At 40.8% G+C, this 21,077-nt stretch overlaps 1 long non-coding RNA gene across 1 annotated transcript in view; it reads right to left on the bottom strand.

Moving 5' to 3' along the window:
* Positions 1–3,340: 3,340 nt before the first annotated feature.
* The window catches only part of LOC104847219 (uncharacterized), a 301,670-nt gene continuing 283,933 nt past the window's right edge, over positions 3,341–21,077 (bottom strand). Inside the window, exons 8-9 of the long non-coding RNA XR_010317870.1 lie at positions 15,115–15,266; positions 3,341–5,136 (exon numbers count right to left, since the gene is read on the bottom strand). This is a non-coding gene — a long non-coding RNA (uncharacterized LOC104847219). The remainder of the gene's footprint in view (positions 5,137–15,114; positions 15,267–21,077) is intronic.

Raw genomic sequence — 21,077 nt, 5'->3', positions numbered from 1 at the left:
TTCTAGTCCACGTAACCTGGAAGAAGGAGCCTGGTTGCACAGCTACTGAAGCGCTTGGCTGCTAACCAAAAGGTCAGTGACTTGAACCCACCAGCTACTCCACAGGAGAAAGATGTGGCCATCTGTGTTATAAAGATTTACAGCCTTGGAAACCCTATGGGGTCACGATGAGCTGGAGTCAACTCGAAAAAGGTGTTTTTTTGGGGGGGGGGGTGTAGTCTGGAAGCTCTGCTGAAGCCTGTTCAGCATCCTAGCAACATAACAGACAAGTGGTGGCTACTTATGAGGTGCCCTGGCTGGGAACTGAACCGCAGTCGCCCGCATGGAAGGCAAGAGTTCTTCCTCTGAACCACCATTGTTTCCGTGGTGTGATATGGGCAGGTGTCTTAGGCTGGGCTCCCTAGAGGAGCAAAACCAGTGAAGTGTATATATATAAATATATAGAGAGACTTATTTCAAGGAAATGGCTCGTGCAGTTGTGGAGGTTGGCAAGTCCCAAGTGCAAGGGTCAGGCATCAGGTTGGAGGTTTTCCTGACTCACGTAATAGCAGGGGCTGATGAACCTAAAATGGCCAGGTCGGACGGAAGGCTGCTGGCTCACGTCCCAAGAACCGGAGGTCAGAGGATGAAGAGTTGGATGCAGGATCGAGACTGCCTGCGCTTTGCCAGAATGTCTATATATATACTGGATGCAGCCCTACCCTCAAGGAAACTCCACTTAGATCAGATCACGAAATGGAGTATAATTATGGAGTACCGAGAATCATGGCCTAGCCAAGGTGACACATAACATTAACCGTCACAGCCGGTCTTATTTGCTTAAGCTCTTTTTTGGCTAAAAAGATTTTGATGATAGAAATTAGAGGAAATTCGAGGGAAAATGATCCATAAACTCTCCATCATTTCTGGCTTTTCCCAAAAATATGTCTTATGATTGCAATTACACATCTGCTTTTTTTTTTCCCCACTCTTTACACAGACCTGGCAATGCTCATGTTAAATGGCTGCACCCCATCTGATGGATTCACCACCGACTACCCAACCATTCCACCATTGGTAGCCTCTCAAACTGCTTCTGTTTCTTCACTGTTATAAATTACATTCCAGTGGACATTTTACCCATGTGACTTTTTCCTTCTTCTGGATTATTTGTTTTAAGATGTATTTATAGAACTGGAATTACTGAGTAGGCATTTTCCTATTAACAAATTGCTTTCCAAAAGGGTTATATTAATAGCTATTGCCATTCATGCCAGATACATGCCAGCTCCCCCCAAATCTCACTAGGGTTGTGTATTTTCCACTAAGCTTTTTTTTTTTGTAGTTTAATACACAAATTAATGCCACATGTGGTTGTAGTCTGCATTTCTTTGATTACTAGTAAGCTTCATTCATTCACTCAGGGAATGAATCTATTTCTTGGGCACCTGCCTATTCTATGCCCGGCACTGTTCCAGACACCAGGGAGACAGCAGCGGACAAAGCCCCTACCTCTGAGGAAGTTGCCTTCTAGTGAGATCCCTTTTCTCTGCACCCTGACACCTGTGTGGTTCAGCAGCGGTAGGGGTGGGCCCTCAGGCAATTTCCATGTACACGTGTGAGTCCTACGGCCTAGCCTGGCAGGGCTTCTCTAATACCTTTCTGGGTGGGTGAGAAAGTGAAGACGTGCACTGCCCAGAGCTGCCCAGCTGTAGAAGTCTGGCAACCTCCTTCCTCTGCCCTGCCCAGCTCCCTAGATCCTTGGTGTCAGCTCAGTCCCACACTGGCTGCTCTTCCTGCGTGGATGGAAGATGGTGAAGGTGAGTGAAGGGCTCAGCTGGCCACTGCCTGAGGTGTCAGGATGTGAGAGGCACTGGACCACCCCTGCTAACCTCTTCAGGAGGCGGCCCTTCGTGCCGCCCCAGAAAATGGCAGTGTGTCATCACCTCTCCTCCAGGTAAAAGCTGAATGGTGATGATGCAAAGGATGTCTATTTGCCAGCCACCAAAGGATTACCCGCCCAGGGTGACCACATGGCTCAATTCTGCCTGGATGCCACTCAGGAGGCGCCTTCTCACCCTCACCTAAGTGGACCTCTGGCTCCGGTGTCTGGTTTTGAACCTGCCTGTCATAGACTTGTGCTTTCTCTCTAGAAAACGAATTGAGAAAACATGGACGTGAAACAAGACTATTCTCAATAAGAGTACAAGATTGATCACCACAGCCAGTGGGATGGGTCTCCTGTGCCCTCATGTCTGTGCTTGGAGGCATCAGGGAAGAAGCACTGCTGGCTTCAGAAGGGGTCTTTCAGGTCACTGTTGTGTAGACGGGCTAGTCGGCAACCAGCTGCACCAAACCAGCAGAGTGTGGGGCCACACCACGGACGGTGGACTGCCCTGGGGTTCTTGGCTGCCGCCATGTCTCTTGGTGTCTTTTTTAAAAACCTTACGTATGTAAGAATTCACATACCCCTAACATAAAACTTAGACTGTAATTATCAGTCAAAGAAGAAAATAAAACACTCAGAAAGAGCTACTGTGGACATTTTGGTTTACACGTATGCATGTATGCAAGGAGCCCTGGTGGTGCAGTGGCTAAGCACTCGGCTGCAACTGAAAGGTCAGCTGTTAGAACCCACCACCTGCTCCATGGGAGAAAGATGTGACAATCTGCTTCTATAAAAATTTACAGCCTGGAAACCCTATGGGGCAGTTCTACTCTGTCCTGTAAGGACACTATGAGTCAGAATAGACTTGACAGCAACGGGTTTGTTTTTTTTTTTTTTTTTGGATGCATGCATGTAGAGTCCCTGGGTGGCACAAACGGTTAAGGGCTCAGCTGCAAACTGAAAGGTTAATGGTTCGAATCCACCCAGAGGTGTCTTGGAAGAAAGACCTGGTGACCTTCTTCTGAAAGATTAGTCATTGAAAACTCCATAGAACATGTTCTACTCTGACACAGATGGGGTTGCCATGAGTTGGAATCAACTTGATGGCAACCGGTTTGGTTTTATGCATGTATGCATGGAAGTATCGATGTAATGAATGGATGGATGGATGGATGGATGGATGGATGGATGGATGGATGGATGGATGGATGGATGGATTGATAGAGAGACAGATATAAATAAGTAGAAGGAGAGATATTAAAATGGGATGATTGCGGTGCATATGTTTTGTAATGTACTTTTTTCCTCAGTCAACATTCTATCATGACCATCATTCCATGTTCCTGAATACTCTTTTACAACAATATTTTTCACAGCTGTATGGTACTCCATGGGATAAAAAACTGTAGCATGTTCAATCCAGCTCCTTCCTGAAAGCTTATTAAGATAAGGATACATAGCAGCTGTATCCAATGAGACAGGCAGATTTAGATCAAGAGCCCTTTTATTTCATTCCTTGGGTCGATGATGATGATTGCTGGTTAACAGGCTCTTCTTACTTTTGCACTCAGTGAACTTGGCATGGGAGCACTAAGCATGGGCACAAGAACCTTCTCGAGTCTGGAGTCTCAGGCCTTTGAAAGCCCACCACCTGTCTACTGACCACTGTGAGTTTGCTAATAAAAAAATAATCAAATCCATTGTCGTCGAGTTGATTCTGACTCATAGCGACCCTACAGGACGGAGTAGAACTGCCCTGTAGGGTTTCCAAGGAGCAGAGGGTAGGTTCCCACTGCCGACCTTTTGGTTACAGCTGAGCTCTTAACCACCGCACCACCAGGGCAGTAGGAGGTGATTTACCACCAACAGAATGTTCTCCATCCTGATTCTTTTTGAGTGAACAAGTACCTTCATCTCTAGCAAAGAACTGACACTCAACGTTGCTAAAAGTGTTTGTGTTTTGTTTTAGTCTTGCCCCAAATGCAAGTACAGAAAGAACCAAGAACCTTGAATAAGAGAGGAGTAAACTTTGTATTTGTTTTGAATATACCTTTGAAAGTAAGATACAGTTTTTTGAAAAATGAAAGCATTGATGAAACCACCCATCTGAAGGATAACACTTGCTCACCCTCCTGACCGGTGTTTCCTGCCTGGATGAACAAGTCCTAAGTGACCTCAGTGTTTCCGCTGTGGCTCTTTCTCCTGCACGCTGGGACTCGATTGGCACGTGCTGTCCTGTAACCCAAAGCCCCGGGAGTTCCAAGGGACTTCCAACAGAGCCTGGAGTCACTACTCTCTGGCTCAGACCTCAACCATCTTACCCAACCACTACCAGGAGCTGGACAGCAGGGACTTCAGCAGAGATGTTGCCCCTGGCTCTTGACCCAGGTGCCCCATTAGTCATCTGGGAACTTTCTTACAGTACAGGAGCTGGTCAACGCCCAGAGATCTGTCCTCCCGGGTGTGCAGGGGGCCCAGGCGTGGGTGTGGGTCCCACCGGTCTACTTCTCCCCGTCGGGCTTTCACTCTGCATCCTGCTGCCTGGGCGGCAGAAGAGCATCCTGCATCTGTGTTAATCGGGGATTGTTTGTTATATTGTGACCGTTTGCCGTGTCTTTATTTTTACATGCAGCACCCTTTGAACGGTTAATTTTATGTGTCAGTCCGGCTAGGCTCTGGTGCCCAGGCTGTTTGGTCAAACACTAGTCCAGATGCTGTCGGGAAGCAGTTACATGTGATTGCATCAGTCGGCCTTGAGTAAAGCAGATTGTCCTCCTTAATGTGGGTGGGCCTCCCCTAACCGGCTGAAGGCCTTAACCGCAAAAAGGGAGTTTTCCCAAGGGAGTGTTCTGCCTCCAGATTATAAATAGACATCTTGCCATAACTCAACTTACTCCATCACCACTTGACCTACTAATTTTGGGACACAAGACTCCTGGAAACTCCAGCCTGTCACCTGACCTAGGGATTCTGTACTTACTGGCCCCCCAGTCCTGGGAGCCAGTTCCTTAAAATAAATCTCTTGCTCTCTCTCTGTGTGTATGTGTGTATATATATATGTATATATATATATACTGTTGCCCCTGAAGCTGACGCTAGAGGTGGCAGCTTGGTTCATCTTGCTTGTTTTCCTCTTGGAGATCCTTCTTATGTGGACATCCAGCTTTTTCCTCTTCTGGAAGAATGCCTGGAATGTCTTTGACTTTGTTGTCACCATATTGGTAAGAATGGGTACCTTGATAATTAGTTTAGCTGGCTGAAGAACGTGCCTAGGTGAATCAAAATGATAAGAAAAATTAAAATGATTAGATTACAGGAAGAAAATTAAAAATTTAACTAAATTTCCTTGTTTTGCTTTTTTTTCTAAAACTGTGAAGCAATCATTGCAGGAATTGTTGGTATTTTTTTTTTTTTTTTTTATATATATATATTTTAAAAACTCCTTGTGTTTTTCTGGAGAACCCTAACAAAGACACTGTCACTGTGAAAAGTTTCTCTCTCTTGAAAAATGGACATAATTGTGTCGATGTCAACAGCAGTTTTGCTTCTTGAGCGTCTCCTCCTGGCAAGCGCTGGCTCCCTTCCCTCAAGTGATGAGTTTAGTAAGGGTTGGTTTCTCCTTTCCAGTAAATACAGGAACTCAGTGGAACGGAAGCCTAATCGTAATAACTACATTATTTATGATTTCTATATATTACGTGTTTTTCATAATTCTATAAATTTTTAAATCTTTTATTTTGGGGGAAACAGTGCTATTACAGATTACAATCACTGTAAGTTACCACAGATCCTCTTTGGAAGTGAGTAGAAAATAAACTGTAAGTAAAGAAAACTGTTACTGTTGAATCAATTCGGACAGTTCGAGTAGACCTGCCCCTTAGGGTTTCCAAGGCTGCAATCTTTACGGAAGCAGATTGCCGGTCTTTCTTTTGCAGGGCTGCTGGGTGGGTTCAAAACCCTGACTTTTTGGGAGCAGTTGCCCTCTTACCCACTCTGCCGCCAGGGCTCCCCCAAACAAAGAAACAGCTTTAATAATTCCCAAACAGACATAAATAACACAGTGATATGTATGTGTGATCGGCTTTTTCAGGGAAAAGTAGGGCAAATAAACTCTTGGTTTGGTGATAGTTTCCAAACTTGTCCACCACCAGTTCTTTCCCTCCCTCTACACACATGCAGCGCCCCTGCTGGGAGGAAGGGGGAGCCTACTCCCCTCCCCGGGACTCTGGGCTGGACCGGTGACTGCTCCGACCCGCAGAGTGCTGGGAAGGGGTGCTCCGGGACCTCGGAGCCCAGGCTATGAGAAAACCGGGCCAAGTGGAGAGGCCACGTGAAGCGATCTAATTTGAGATGGATCGTAAACCTTAACGTGAAACTAAAATGATAACGCTTCTAGAAGAAAACGTAAGAGAAATTCTTCATGATCTTGGAGTGGGCAAAGATTTCCTTAGACACAAAAAAGCAGTAACCCTAAAATTAATAAAGAGATGAAATGTGGGGGAGGTGACTGGAAGGGACAGGAGGGAGCCCTTGGGGGGTTGCGAGGGAATATTCAAATAAAACTCCACTGAAATAAGATTTGTGCTCTTTACTGTATGTAGTTTATTCTCAGTTAAAAAATTAAATCATAGAACAAAATAAAGAGGAGGAGAGCAATGCTCTTCCATATGCATACCCAGGTGTTCCAGTAGCATTTATTGAAAAGCACTTGCTTTTAACTCTTGAATTGTTTTGGCCCCTGTGTAAAAAACCAAGTGACTATAGCTGTTTTCATCTAAGAGTCAGGGATAGGTGTTCAGGCATTCCATCTGGGCTGTCCTACGTGGGCAAGAAGACTCAGGCTGTTCCTAAGTCCATCTGTATTTCAAATGGACAGTCCTCTTGGTACAAAACTGCGTGATCATTGGCCATTTCCCAGTCATCTTTGTGAATCACTCTTCCATAGCTTCATGTTACAGTTAGCCTTGGTTTTGTTGTTGGCTGTGTGAGACACTTGACCTCTCTCTGCCTCAGTTTCCTTGTTTGTGAAATGAGTGTAATGGCAGTAACTGATTCACAGGGCTGTTGCTTAACCAATGGGATAACAGATGCAATGAAAACACTGGTTATTGCACCTTCCTCTTCCTCACCACTATAGACTCCTTGAGGGTAGACACCATGTTCCACTGATTTCTATGTCCCAGTGCCTGCAAAGGTACATAGTAGGTGTTTACTGAAAGTGTGAAGAATGGGCAATATTCATTCAGATAGTATAGCTATAACCGTTTATATAGCATCTCACAATGATGTATTGCTACCAGATTCAATGGACACGTCTGTCTTCATCTTATGTGACACAATTGACCACTCCTCTTTCCTGATGCTCTTTCTTCTCTTTGCTCCCAATATGCCACACACTCTTTTCTTTCCTCCTGTTGCACTAGCTGCTCTTTCTTAATCTTCTGACCACGTCTCTTGTCTCTGCTCTAAATGCTGCCCTGCCCCAGGGTTCCTTTCCCAGCTCTTCTCTGTGTTCACTGATGCCTTTGGTGCCCTCAGCCAGTCTCCTGGCTTTATGTGCTATCTATATGCTAATGAACGCTGGACTTCTATACCCATTCAGGGCCCATACTCATGTACACCGTCACCTACTCAGACTTTAACAGACATTTAAAATTAAATTCAAGTTTGTTCAAAGCAAAGTATAAGATTTTCCCAAATTGGATTTTATCTCACTCTTTCCTGTTTTGGTTTCTCAAGTTTCTCAAGACAGAATCCTATGAATCAGTTTTGCTTCTCTTTATCCTTCTTCCCACATCAAATTCTTCATCAGGTCAGTTTGACTACCTCTAAAACGATTTCTGGATGTATCCATTTTTTTTTACTGGCATCACTAAAATTCAAGCCTTCCTCATCTCTTGTCTAGACTGCTGCCGTTGACTCTGGGTGATCTCTAAGCTTCCATTCTTGAGGGATCTGATCATATTACTCCCCTAGGCAAATCCCTGCTTTTAGAACTGGGTCAAAACTCCTTCCTACAAGGCCCCTGCCTGCCTTTCTGACTTCATGGACAAATGGGTTTATCTACAGGAGAATCCAGATGATAAAAACACAGCCGTCTGACACCCCAGGAAGCCCAACCTTCTATATAACACATCAGAAGCATCTAGGAGCATCCAGTCGACTCCAGGCTTGTCAGCTCCTCCAGAAGGTCACTGGAAGTTGTACACATCTTGCAGCTTAACATTTAAAGTGTCAACTACCTGGAAAATGTGAGCAAACCAAGCAGTGACTGTAAAGGTGACTTCATAGCGGTAGTGACCTGGCAGGATGGAGAGGCAGCTGAGTGCTGAGTGGAGGAAAGCAGGTACCAGACTGGCTTAGGTTCAAATCCTCACCCTGTCTCGACCTGTTGAGACCTGGGTCGTGTTCGGCACCAAGCCTCTCTGAGCTTCATCTGTAAAATGGGGGAACACCAACCTTCGAAGTTTGCTAGAGTGGCTCTCTGACATGATGTTGATGTAGCACAGGGTCAGAAAAGGCAGTGGGCGTGTTTTTCTTTTCCTTCAGATGCAAAGTCCAGTGGTTGCCCACAGATGCTACAGAACAGACATGAAGGCTTCTCAACACCCAGGCCCTTAGGTGCGTGGCCCCACCCCCCCGTATCACCCCAGTGGGTTCATTCTGGGAAAGGCTTTACAGGGGTGCAAGACTTTCTGGCAAGAAGTAGACTGCTGCTGTAGATGGATATCCCCAGACAGGGCCACCCTGGTGACAAGGCCTGGCATATTTTAGGTGCCAAGAACAGCCCTCAAATCCAGGCCCTTCAGAGCAGTTGGGTGGGGAGGTCTGCACAGGGAAGCAGAAAAGGAAAAAACCTGAGCACAACATTGGGACCATTCCCCAGTGAAATCACTCCCTGGTGAGACCAAGCTCTCTCACAAAGTAAAAGAAGAAAACCTTTAGAGTTTAGAAAATGACAAGAACAGAAAGGAAGTATATCTTATCGATTATTTAAAAGTTAAAAAATTATTTAAAAGACCATGGTTTTTTTTTTTTTTTTTTTTTAACAAACAACCTAGGAGACAGTGGTTAGCTCTGACATTGATGTAGTCGTAGGAAACTCTACTTTGCGGTCAGCCCTAGGTACTTTCCGCTCAGATGAATCACCACACGAACTTAACTCTGGCAGAGCTAAATTTCAGATTCTCTAAACCAAAGAGAAAAGCCCCAAGTTGGTTTTAACTGGCAGCCACATGCTATAGACAATCCAGAGCTGAAGAAAAAAGTGTGTGGAAACAGTTGTGTCCTGGTGGTTTCTAACATAACGCTTGTCCCTTTCTCACAGTGATTTACAGAATGTTGTAGAGGTGTTGTCAGGCAGCTTCCAGTTAAATATGTAGATTGTGGGTGCACCTGTGAGCAGTCAGTCAGCGTACAGTCACTTGAGAGCAGTCTTGATACCCTCCATTGCCTTATTTATTTTGTGGAGCAGCTTTATTGTGGTATAATTGACATATGAAAAACCTGCCCATATTTGAATTGTAGAATGTAAGTTTTGGCAGTTGTATCTCTGTGAAATCATCACTACAATCTATATAGGGAACATACCCATCACCCCCAAAAGTTTCCTCACGCACTTTTGTGATACCTCCCTCCCAGGCCTCCCTTCCCTATCCCTACTGGTTTGTTTTCTGTCATGATAGAATTTTCATTTTCTAGAATTTTATATAAATGGAATATACAGTATGTAGTCTTTTTTGTCTGACCTCTTCCATTCAGCATAATTATTCTGAGATTCATCCATGTTTTGTTTATTAATAGTTTTTTTTCGCTGAGTAATGCTCCATTGTATGGATATACCATAATTTGTTTACCCATTCATCTGCTTATAGACATTTGGATTGTTTCTAGTTTTCAGCTATTACAGACAAAGCCACTGTGAACATTTGTGTGCAAGCCTTTATGTGGATGTATGCCCTCTTTCCTCCCGCGCCAACACCTAAGAGTAGAATGGCTAGGATGGCATACAGTAGATGTATGTTTGAAATTTTGAAAAACTGATGAGCTGTTTTCCAAAGTGGTTTTTATTATTTTACATTCCCATCAGTACTGTGTGAGCATTCCAATCCCCCCACACTCTCATCAACACTTGGTATGGTCAGACCTTTTAACTTTAACCTTTCTAAAATACGTGCAGAGGCTCTGGGAGGTACAAACATTTAAGGCACTTGGCTGCTAACTGAAAGGTCGGAGGTTCAAGTCTACCCACAGGAGGCTCAGAAGAAAGGCCTGGTTAGCTACTGTGAAAAGCCAACCCTATAAAGTGCAGTTTTACTCTGACACGTATGGGGTCATCACACGTCGGAGTCAGCTTGGAAGCAACTGGATTTAAAACGTGTGTGTTGGTACCATGTTGTGACTGTAATTTGCTTTTCCTTCATGACTAGTGGTGTTGACCACCTTCTCATGCCCTTTACCATCCATATGTTGGTCACCTTCTTTGGTGAAGTGTTTGTTTAAATGTTTTTTCTACTTTTTTAAAAATTATGTTTTGTCGTTATTGAGTTTTGAGAGTTAAAAAAAATTCCGGGTATATGTGCATTATCAGGTAGGTATATACTTCACAAAAATATCCTCTCTGTCTGTGACTTGTGTTTTCATTCTTCTGTGTCTTTCACAGAGCAGAAGGTTTTATTTTTGATAAAGTCCGATTTATCAGCTTATTCTTTTGTGGATCGTGTTCTTGGTGTCATATCCAGGAACTCGCTGCCTAACTCGAGGTCGCGAAGCTTTTCTCCAAGAGGTATACGGTTTTCAATTTCACATTTAGATCTACAATTTACTTGGAATTTTGTTTTATATGTACATATATATATATCCAAGTTTTTTTTTTTTGGCACAAGGATATCCAGTTGTTCTAGCACCATTTGTTGAAAAGCCTGTCCTGTCTCCATTGAATTGCTTTTACAATTGTGTCTAAAATTAATTGATAATATTTGTGTGAGCCTGTATCTGGACTGTATGCTGGTTCATTGATCTTTTTGCTTACTGTTTTGATTACCGTATCATTAAAATAAATCTTGGAAGCAGATTGTTTCGGCCCTCTAATTTTGCTCTTATCAAAGTTATGTTGGTTATTCTAGGTCCTTTACTTTTCCATGTAAATTTTAGGATCTGCTTTTAAACTTCTACAGAAAAAGCATACTGGAAGTTTGATTGATATTGCATGAAATCTGCAGATCAATTTTATGCTCCCTAAACTGGTGTTTGAACAATACTGAGTCTTCTGACCCATGAACAAAATCTCTCTCTCCATTGTTCAGGTCTTTTAAAGTTTATCTCAACAACGTATTGTAATTTTTAGAGTATAAGTCTTCCTCATCTTGTGTCAGATTTATCCATATTTTATAATTTTGTTGCTATCGTAAATGAATTAAATTTTAATTTCTGATTGATATTTTCTATTTTGTTCCTGTGTCTTGCAATTCTGTAGACTCAAATTTTAGTTCCAGTATTTTATCTGCAGATTTCTGAGCATTTTCTACATGTATGATCATGTCCACTGTGAAATAAAGACAAATTCACTTCTTTCTTTCCAATATGTATGACTCTTCCTTCCTTCCTTCCTTTCTTCCTTCTTCCCTCCCTCCTTTTCTCTCTTTGCTTTTACCTTTTTGTGTTGGCTAGCACTGTCAGTGCTACATTGAATAGGAGTGTTGAGAGCTGACATGTGTGCCTGGTTCCTGATCTTAGGGTGAAAAGATTCTATCTCTCACCATTAAATATGATTTTAGCTGTAGGGTTTTTTTTTTTTTAATAGATGCCCTTAACTCCTAGTTTGCTAAGAGTTTTGATAAGGAATGGATGTTGGACTTTGCCAAATGTTTTTCCTGCATCTATTATGTTTCTGCATTTTTTTTTACTTAATATGGTGACTTATGCTGATTAGATATTGAATGTCAAGCCCATCTTGTTTTCCTGGGATAAATCATTTGGCATTATGTATTATAATTTTAATATATTGTTGGATTCAATTTGCTAAAATTTTCTTTAAAAATTTTGCATCTATGTTTATGCGGGTTATTGGTCTGTAGTTTTCTTGTGTGGTTTTGGAATCAGGGCAGTACTGGGCTCATAAAATGAGCTGGAAGTTTTCTCTTCAATTTTTCTGAGTTTGCGAGGGTTGTGATTCAGACTTCCTTTAATGTACGGTAAGTTCATCAGTGAAGTCATCTGGGCCGGAAGTTTTCCTCGTGGGAATATTTTTAACTACAAATTCAATTTATTTCATAGATAGAGGTCAGTTCAGGTTATTTATTTCCTTTTTAGTGAGCTCTGGAAGTTTGTGTCTTTCAAGAAATTTGCCCATTTCATCTAAGGTTTTTATTTATAGGCATAAAGTTGTTTATAATATTCCTTTATTATCCTTTTAATATCTGTAAAAGCTGAGCGACCCTTGATATTGGTTAACCGTGTGTTAAATGTTTTATTCCTGATCCTTGTGACTAGAGGTTTTTCAATATTATTGATCTAATCAAAGAACTAGCTTTTGGTTTCATTGATTTTTCTCTACTGTATTTCTGCTATTTATTTCATTGATTTTTTCACTCTAATCTTTATTATTTCACTTTTTTCCTGCTTTTTTGGATTTAATTTGCTCATGTTTCTCTAATTTCTTATAGTGGAAGTTGACATTATTGATTTGAGACCTTGCCTTTTCTCTAACGTAGCAGTGGAATTTCCTCTAAGTGTTGCTGTAGTGACGTTCCATAAACGTTGGCGTATCATGTTCTCATCTTCATTACATTCAAAATGCTCTGTAATTTTCCTTTGTATTTCTTACTAGACCCATGGGTTATATAGAAATGAGTTATTTAGTTTTCAGATATTTGGGAATTTGTCAGATATATTTGTTAGCAATTTCTAATTAAGTCCATTTTATTCAGAGAAAATACTTTATATAAATTTAATTCTTTTAAGTTTATTGAGTATTGTTTTTTTTTTTGGATCAGAAATTGTCTATCTTGGAAAATGTTCCAATTGCTTTTGTAAAGAGTGTGTATTCTCCTGCTTCTGGATGGAGTATTCAATAAATGTTAACTAGGTAATTTAGGTCAATTATTAATAGTGTTGTTCAAGTCTTCTCCATCCTTGCTGATAAATTTTATGTTTACTTGTTCTTTCAATTATGGAGAGTGTGATATTGAAATCTTTGATGATAAATGTGGATTTGTGTATTTCTCTTTACAGTTTTATCCAGGGAAACCCTATAGGACAGTTTTACTCCGTCCTATAGGGTGTTGCTATGAATAGGAATCAACTTGACAGCAGTGGGTTTGATTTTTTTAATATAATATGCAAATATACATGTATATTCACATACATGGAGCCCTGATGGTACAGTGGTTAAGAGCCTGGCTGCCAGTCAAAATGTTGGCAGTTCAAATCCACCAGCTGCTCCTTGGAAACCCTGTGGGGCAGTTCTGCTCTGTCCTATGGGGTCACTATAAGTCGGCTGCAACTCAACAGTAACAGGGTTTTTTGGTTTTATTCATATATATATATATATATATATATATATACATAAATTACAAATTTTATTTAAATTCAATTAATATAAATTATAAACTAATTTCTGAAAATAAATTATATTTATATGTTATATATCAGATATATAATACAAATATATTTATATATAAACATATATATATATAAAATCACTAATCATAGGCTGCATAGAAAAAAATAACTAGAAGGCTGTGCTTTTATATGTAGGAGACAAAAAGAAAACCCAGGGAGTTCACTACTGTGTTGTTCAAGTCCTGAGATCCTTAGACAGTTTTACCATTCCCTTTTTGAACAGGAATTCATACCAAATGGAACTGAAAACTGAAACCGAAAAAACCCAAAATTTTTGCCAGAGTGAAACTGAAACGGATACTTTAAAAAATCTTATTGTATTGTGACAGACCTCATCATGGAAGTGATTACGTTACATTAAGGAAGAGCAATCAGTCCAGTGTCCACCGGACCACGGAGAATAACAGCCCAGCCAAGCTGACACGTAACATTAACCCTCACACCCAGTTCAATGAAATTACTAGGGTAGATCTGGGTGCACCAGCTACTCAATGCAGTTTTGAGAGAAATATTTTATATTTGAAATTCGTCTCGTGAGACTGCAGGGATAGCTTACTTGAAAAAATGTTAGAGGACATTCTTTTAATTAGGTGTAATTATGGTTTGTTACAGTTACGTTTTCTTAATGAACTGTATAATTGTGTATGGATTAAATCACTTTTGCAACAAAATGTTTATTTTACGTAATGTTATAGCAATTCTTCAGCCTAGAATTGGGGTGAATACAAAAGTGTTAAATATTTTATTGCACTTTGCTTTTATGTACTGATGTATTAGGTATGATAACATACTTTGTATTTCTAGTATTTAGTGAATAAATTCTTATCGATTTTACGTGACTATTAAGTGTTGGTAGTGGAATGTTGCCTACATCAAAATTAAGTTTGTGTTCAGTATATTTTATAGGATTAAGCTGAGAATTTCCTACTAAAAATGTATGTCAAATCTTCAATTTAATATTCAGACAGTATGTTCGGAGTGTTTTATCACAATACTATTTTTTTTTAGTGCTACAATGAATTCTAGTATATTTAAAAAATCAAATTAAAAAATAACGTATTTTACCTCGTGTTTTTCTTTGTATTAAATGTTTTGAGATTGAATATCATTGTCACTTTAGATTTAATTATTAATGAACGTCTAGAAAGAAATAGTTTAATATTGCTATTTTCAAAACTATAAAATCTTGGGATGAACAAAATTTGAGTTATCATAAAAATGCAGTATTATTTGCAATGTAAGGAATGAATTTGGTAGCCTTATTTCTTCAGATGAAATCGCTCCAGGTTACCCATTTGCAGAATATAAATTTGAAATCAGAGAGTAAAAAACTTGCTCAAATAGGTTCAAATCACTTCAGTCATGGTGGATGAAACAAAACAAGAATAGCACTGAATTTTTAAAATTTTGGTGAACCGGAAGGATAACCAGAATGGAAAAAATTATGGTTTGAAGCTCTGCTTTCAAAGTCTTCCTGTGTTATGCCCAGGAAGTTTTAGTTGTAAGAGGAAGGACCTTGGAGGAATGGAGTTACTCCATCTTGGCCAGAACTTGAAGTCCTCAAATATCTTTAAAAGATATTAAATAACAATATAAAATGCCTACGTATTTATAAACGCGGTTACCATTTCTCGTGCTCTTCATTCCTTTGTGCAGAGCCATATTTCCATCTGACGTCATTTTCTTTCTGCCTGACTGGTTTTCCTTACATTTCTTGTACTGTAATCTGCTGGCGATGAGTTCTTTCAGCTTCTGTGTCTGCAAGTCTTTATTTCACCTGCAATTTTGAAAGATATTTTTGTTGGGTATAGAATTTCATTGGTTAGGCATTCAGCTGCCAACTGAAAGGTTGGCGGTTCTAGCTCACCAAACTTTCTGTGGGAGAAAGATATGGCTGTCTGCTTCCGTATAGATTACAGCCTTGAAAACCCAATGGAGCAGTTCTACTCAATCCTATAAAATCCTTATGAATCATGATTGACTCGATGGCAATGAGCTTGATATTTTGGTTTATGTTTGTTTGTTTTAAGAACTTTACAGGAGATAAACCTACATGAAATTATTATGGGAATAATGTGAAAATAAAAAGGTGCTATAGAATTCTAAACAAGGCTCCAGGAATTGATGGAATATCAATTGAGATGTTTCAACAAACAGATGCAGCATTGGAGGTGCTCACTCGTCTATGCCAAGAAATATGGAAGACAGCTTCCTGGTCAACTGACGGGAAGAGATCCATATTTATGCCTATTCCCAAGAAAGGTGATCCAACCGAGCGTAGAAATTATAGACCAATATCATTAATATCACACGCAAGCAAAATTTTGCTGAAGATCATTCAAAAATGGCTGTAGCAGTATATTGACAGGGAACTGCAAGAAATACAGGCTGGTTTCAGAAGAGGACGTGGAACCAGGGATATCATTGCTGATGTCAGATGGATCCTGGCTGAAAGCAGAGAATACCAGAAGGATGTTTACCTGTGTTTTATCGACTATGCGAAGGCATTCGACTGTGTGGATCATAACAAATTATGGATAACATTGCGAAGAATGGGAATTCCTGAATGCTTAATTGTGCTCATGAGGAACCTTTACATAGATCAAGAGGCAGTTGTTTGGACAAAACAAGGGGATAGTGATTGGCTTAAAGTCAGGAAAGGTGTGTGCCAGGGTTGTGTTCTTCCACCATACCTATTCAATCTGTATGCTGAGCAAATAATTGGAGAAGCTGGACTATATGAAAAAGAACGGGGCATCAGGATTGGAGGAAGACTCATTAACAACCTGGGTTATGCAGATGACACAACCTTGCTTGCTGAAAGTGAAGAGGACTTGAAGCACTTACTACTGAAGATCAAAGACTACAGCCTTCTGTATGGATTGCACCTCAGCATAAAGAAAACAAAAATCCACACAACTGAACCAATGAGCAACATCATGATAAACGGAGAAAAGATTGAAGTTGTCAAGGATTTCATTTTCCTCGGATCCACAATCAACACCCATGGAAGCAGCAGTCAAGAAATCAAAAGACACATTGCATTGGGTAAATCTGCTGCAAAGGACCTCTTCAAGGTGTTGAAGAGCAAAGATGTCACCCTGAAGACTAAGGTGCGCCTGACCCAAGCCATGGTATTTTCAATCACATCATATGCATGTGAAAGCTGGGCAATGAATAAGGAAGACCGAAGAAGAGTTGACGCCTTTGAATTGTGATGTTGGTGACGAATATTGAATACACCATGGACTGCCAAAAGAAGGAATAAATCTGTCTTGGAAGAAGTACAACCAGAATGCTCCTTAGAGGCAAGGATGGCGAGACTGTGTCTTACATACTTTGGACATGTTGTCAGGGGGGATCAGTCCCTGGAGAAGGACATCATGCTTGGCAGAGTACAGAGTCAGAGGAAAAGAGGAAGACCCTCAACAAGGTGGATTGACACAGTGGCTGCAACAATGAGCTCAAGCATAACAACAATTGTGAGGATGGCTCTGGACTGGGCAGTGTTTCGTTCTGTTGTGCCTAGGGCTGCTATGAGTCATAACCGACTCGGCAGCACCTAACAACAACAACAACATAGAATTCTATAAACTGAACAATCATAGACAGATGAAACCAAATGTATACTTAGAAAAGGACTGACCAGAAACAAAATCTTAACTACTTTTCCCTTTAGGTAGTGTGATTATGAATTATCCATCTTTTTTCTACATTTTGATTTCCTCCCCCAATATTTTCTTTAACAAGTGCAAAAGGTTTTTATAATGAAAACAGTTATATTATGTTAAAGAGCAATACAGAAGCTCATTCCAGGATAGGCAACTAAATAAATTAGGGTGAAAAAGCAGACCAGTGATTGCGCCTGGAGGAAGTGGGGTGGGACTGACTGTGAAGAGGCTCAAGGGCACTTTGTTGGGTTGTTGGGAACGTTCTGTATCGTGATAGAGGCATGGGTTACACACGTGCATCTGTTGTCAAAATTATAATGCTAAACTTTGTGCGTTTCAAAGTTTGTAAATTTTAGCTCAAAAACAAGAACTACGTACAAATTAATTTGGTTTGGGTTGGGTATAGATGGAGGGAGATGTGAAACCAAAATGGCAGAAAGTGGTAACTGTGGAAGCTGGTGATGGGTTTATAATAGTGGTTTATTACAGTCTTCCGCTTGCCTTGTAGGTGTTGAAATTTTCATAATAAAGTGCCAAAACAAATGCCCAACCCTGTGTTCTAGAGAGGATGCTGACTGTTCTGGATTGAACTGTTTCCCCCAAATGTATGTGCCAACTTGGCTGGGCCATGATTCCCACTACTGTGTGATTGTCCACAATTTGGCCATCTGATGTGATTTCCTTATGTGTTGTAAATCTTACCTCTATGATGTTGATGAGATAAGATTATCGGCAGTTATGTTAATGAGGCAGGACTCAATAGACAAGATTAGGTTGTGTCTTAAGTCAATCTCTTTGGAGATATAAGAGAAGCAAGCAGAGAGACAGGGTGACCTCACACCACCAAGAAACAAGAGCCAGGACAATAGCACGTCTTTTGGACCTTGGGGTCCCTGCACTGAGAAGCTCCTCGATTGGAGAAGGTTGATGACAAGGACCTTCCCCCAGAGCAGACAGAAAGCTTCCCCAGGAGCTGGTGCCCTAAATTCGGACTTCTATCCCCTAGACTGTGAGAGAATAAATTTCTCATTGTCAACGTCACCCACTTGTGGTATTTCTGTTACAGCAGCATTAGGTAATATACTGACCACTTTCTTCATCTCCAGGAAAACAAAAACAAGAATATGAGAAAAAAATTGTTACAGGAGAGAGTTTAACTCAACTAGCACATTATTTCATCACCAGAAAGACTTCCTATGCACACAGCATCCTACTGCCTACACACCTTTAAAATTTAATCTTTATTTGTTTTTATTGAAAAAGTAGTATAAACTCATTGTAAAATAATCACACATTAGAGAAAAGCAAATTTTAAAAGATGAGAGTCCTGTATATTCGAAACCCTGGAGGTCACCGTTCTTAATGGTTTGGTTAACCAGGCAGATATTTTCTACTCTGTGTGTGTGTGTGTTAACAGAACTGGAATTATAACACACATATTATTTTGCAATGTCCTGTTTTTCACTTAACAATTCTACTTGAAGCTCTTTATAAAATAGAATTAACAACTGCTTAGAGGCAGAAGGTAAAACCAGATGAAAAGCAAGGCCCTTTGTGTTCTGATTTCAAGATCATGCCAATTTTATCCATATTGAAGCTCTAGCATGATCTTAAAAATAGGCTTTTACCTAAATACGTGATTTCACATAAATATTGTGATTTTTGCCTAAGGACAAAAAAATTACAGCAGTGAAAACAACCAAGATAGCAAGATTCTGAAGTTCCGTGGTTGCGGTCAGCTGGGCCCTCCATACCTCTGGTGAGCAGATGGCAGATGGGCTCTGTGTCTGAGGGGCCTGCTTAGTGGAATGACTCAGCAAAGCAATGGACTGGAGAGCTTCAAGGAGCCTGACCAAGTGTATGAGCTGTGGGGCGGAACATTCTCTTTAGCTGGGTAATCACTCCTGTAAGATAATGAAAGTGTTTTGGACTCATCTTTGTCTATTTGCAAATAAACTGGGAGTTAAAATTACTCCCAGTACAAAAAGGAGTGTAGAACATGCGTCATGAAGACGAGATGGTTTCCCCTTAATTTTGCATATTTTCTTGTCTGTACTTAACCCTAAAAGATATTTACTTTTACCTGATTTGCATTCAGATTCATTTCTTACATTGTGGATTGACTCTTCTCCCTCAACACCCACAGATTATAGAGTATTGCCTACTGCAAATTTGATCCCACTGATTTTGTGAGTTGGCCCTAACAGAATATCAGACAGGGCCCAAGAAGTGGGGATGGAGAATTAGATGGGGCATTCCTTGTACAATAGAATTCTGTCTTGCGTGTGTTTGCATCCTAAAAGACTAAGCCCTAAAGAGCTCACAAAACTGTGGACCTTTTGGTTAACTGCTGTATCACTTAACCACTGCGCTCTGAGGAATTGGTAAATTTTCTCAGTAGGGGCTATTTAAGAAAATGGGATTCTTGATGTGCCTAAGACTTCTTTGCAGTAACACATGGTGAACGGTGATTTCTGACTGAACAACACTGGACTCAATTGAGACCATGTTATTGCACCCAATGCTTGGCATAAATCCTTCTGTGTTCAAGCATTCATTCATTTATTCAGTTAGCTCTTGCTGTATGAAATTCTAACACCAAGCTCTGGGCTGTGTATGTACCCTGTATACTTGGCCCACAGACTATTTAAACTCAAGCCTGCTCTTTGAAGACAAAATTGTGAACACATCCCCAAAGCCATGCTCCACTTGCCTCTCACTGGGGAGTTAGAATGCCTTCCCCAGTACCCCCGAGTGCAGGCCCTGTGGATGTCACTGCCCTTGAGAGCCTCATAGACCCTTTCCCCGTCACTTCCCCTCCTTCCTCACCAGCTCCCAGGAGCCTCTTCAGAGTTGATGTCGTCACTTTCTCAGGTCCCCTCAGGGGGTCTATGCCAGATTCCCAAAGAGCTCCAATACGAGATCCTCAAAGTTTTCCCAATTAAGATCAGCTTGCCACCTCCCCAGACTCTTTAGGATCCCAATAAACTCCAGAGTAGGAAAGGCCTGTCCTTGCCTCTGTGCCTAGCCCCCAACCAGATCCTATCCAAACCAAATCAAAATCCAGTCCCTACATAGCCAGGTCACCCCACACTTCCTCTAAGGCTCCTTCCTGCCCAACCTGGGAAGTATTCTCACCTGCCCTTTTTATTTCCACTTGGCATCCATCAAATCTGAAAAAACTATTTTTATTGTAATATCACATTATACTAAATTTGAAAAAGGAAAAAATCCTCCATAAGTCCCACACAACCGCAGCTATCGTTTTGGTGTATTCATACATGTTCTTCATCCTGTGAAGGTGTTGTTTCACCCCCTTGTCATCCTGTGTGCAGTGTGTGCCTTGTCATTGTCATGAGCACTCTTCTGTGTTACTATGTTGCTTTCATAGTCATCATTTAAATTCATATACAATATTAAAACAGTGTGTAATTTGAGTGCTGCAGAATTCTACCAAAACAACAATCTTAACATTCTGGTGATACTTTCCTCCATATTCTGGATTATTTTCTTTGTAGAGCAGGTTATGAACATTTTTGCAATTTTTGACACATGATGATTGATCGCCCCCATGGGTTACGGTACCAAGGCATACTGTCAAGAGCAGTGTGCAAAGGCAGCCGTTTTACCACATCCTTGCTGGGATTGGGACTTGCCGTTACAAAGTTAATTTCAGCTAATGTATCAGGAAGAAATTTCAATTTGGTTCATGATGTGAATGTTGGCTGATTTTCCACAGACTCATTATGTAACCACACTCCCAGCCAGTTAGCGTCCTGCCACCTTCTCCTTTGGTCCCTGCACCTTTGTTTCTGAGTCTTTGCCAGCCTGTCACCTCTAGCCACTGATTCCAAGGAGAATATATTCTGTAGAACCAGCTTTACTTTTATTTTGAAGTTGTTCCCCACTTTTCCAAA

The sequence above is a fragment of the Loxodonta africana genome, chromosome 15 (genome assembly GCF_030014295.1).
Source record: "Loxodonta africana isolate mLoxAfr1 chromosome 15, mLoxAfr1.hap2, whole genome shotgun sequence".
NCBI classification, from domain to species: domain Eukaryota; kingdom Metazoa; phylum Chordata; class Mammalia; order Proboscidea; family Elephantidae; genus Loxodonta; species Loxodonta africana.
The sequence above is the reverse complement of the archived record's forward strand: the minus strand, read 5'-3'. Positions and strand labels throughout refer to the sequence as shown.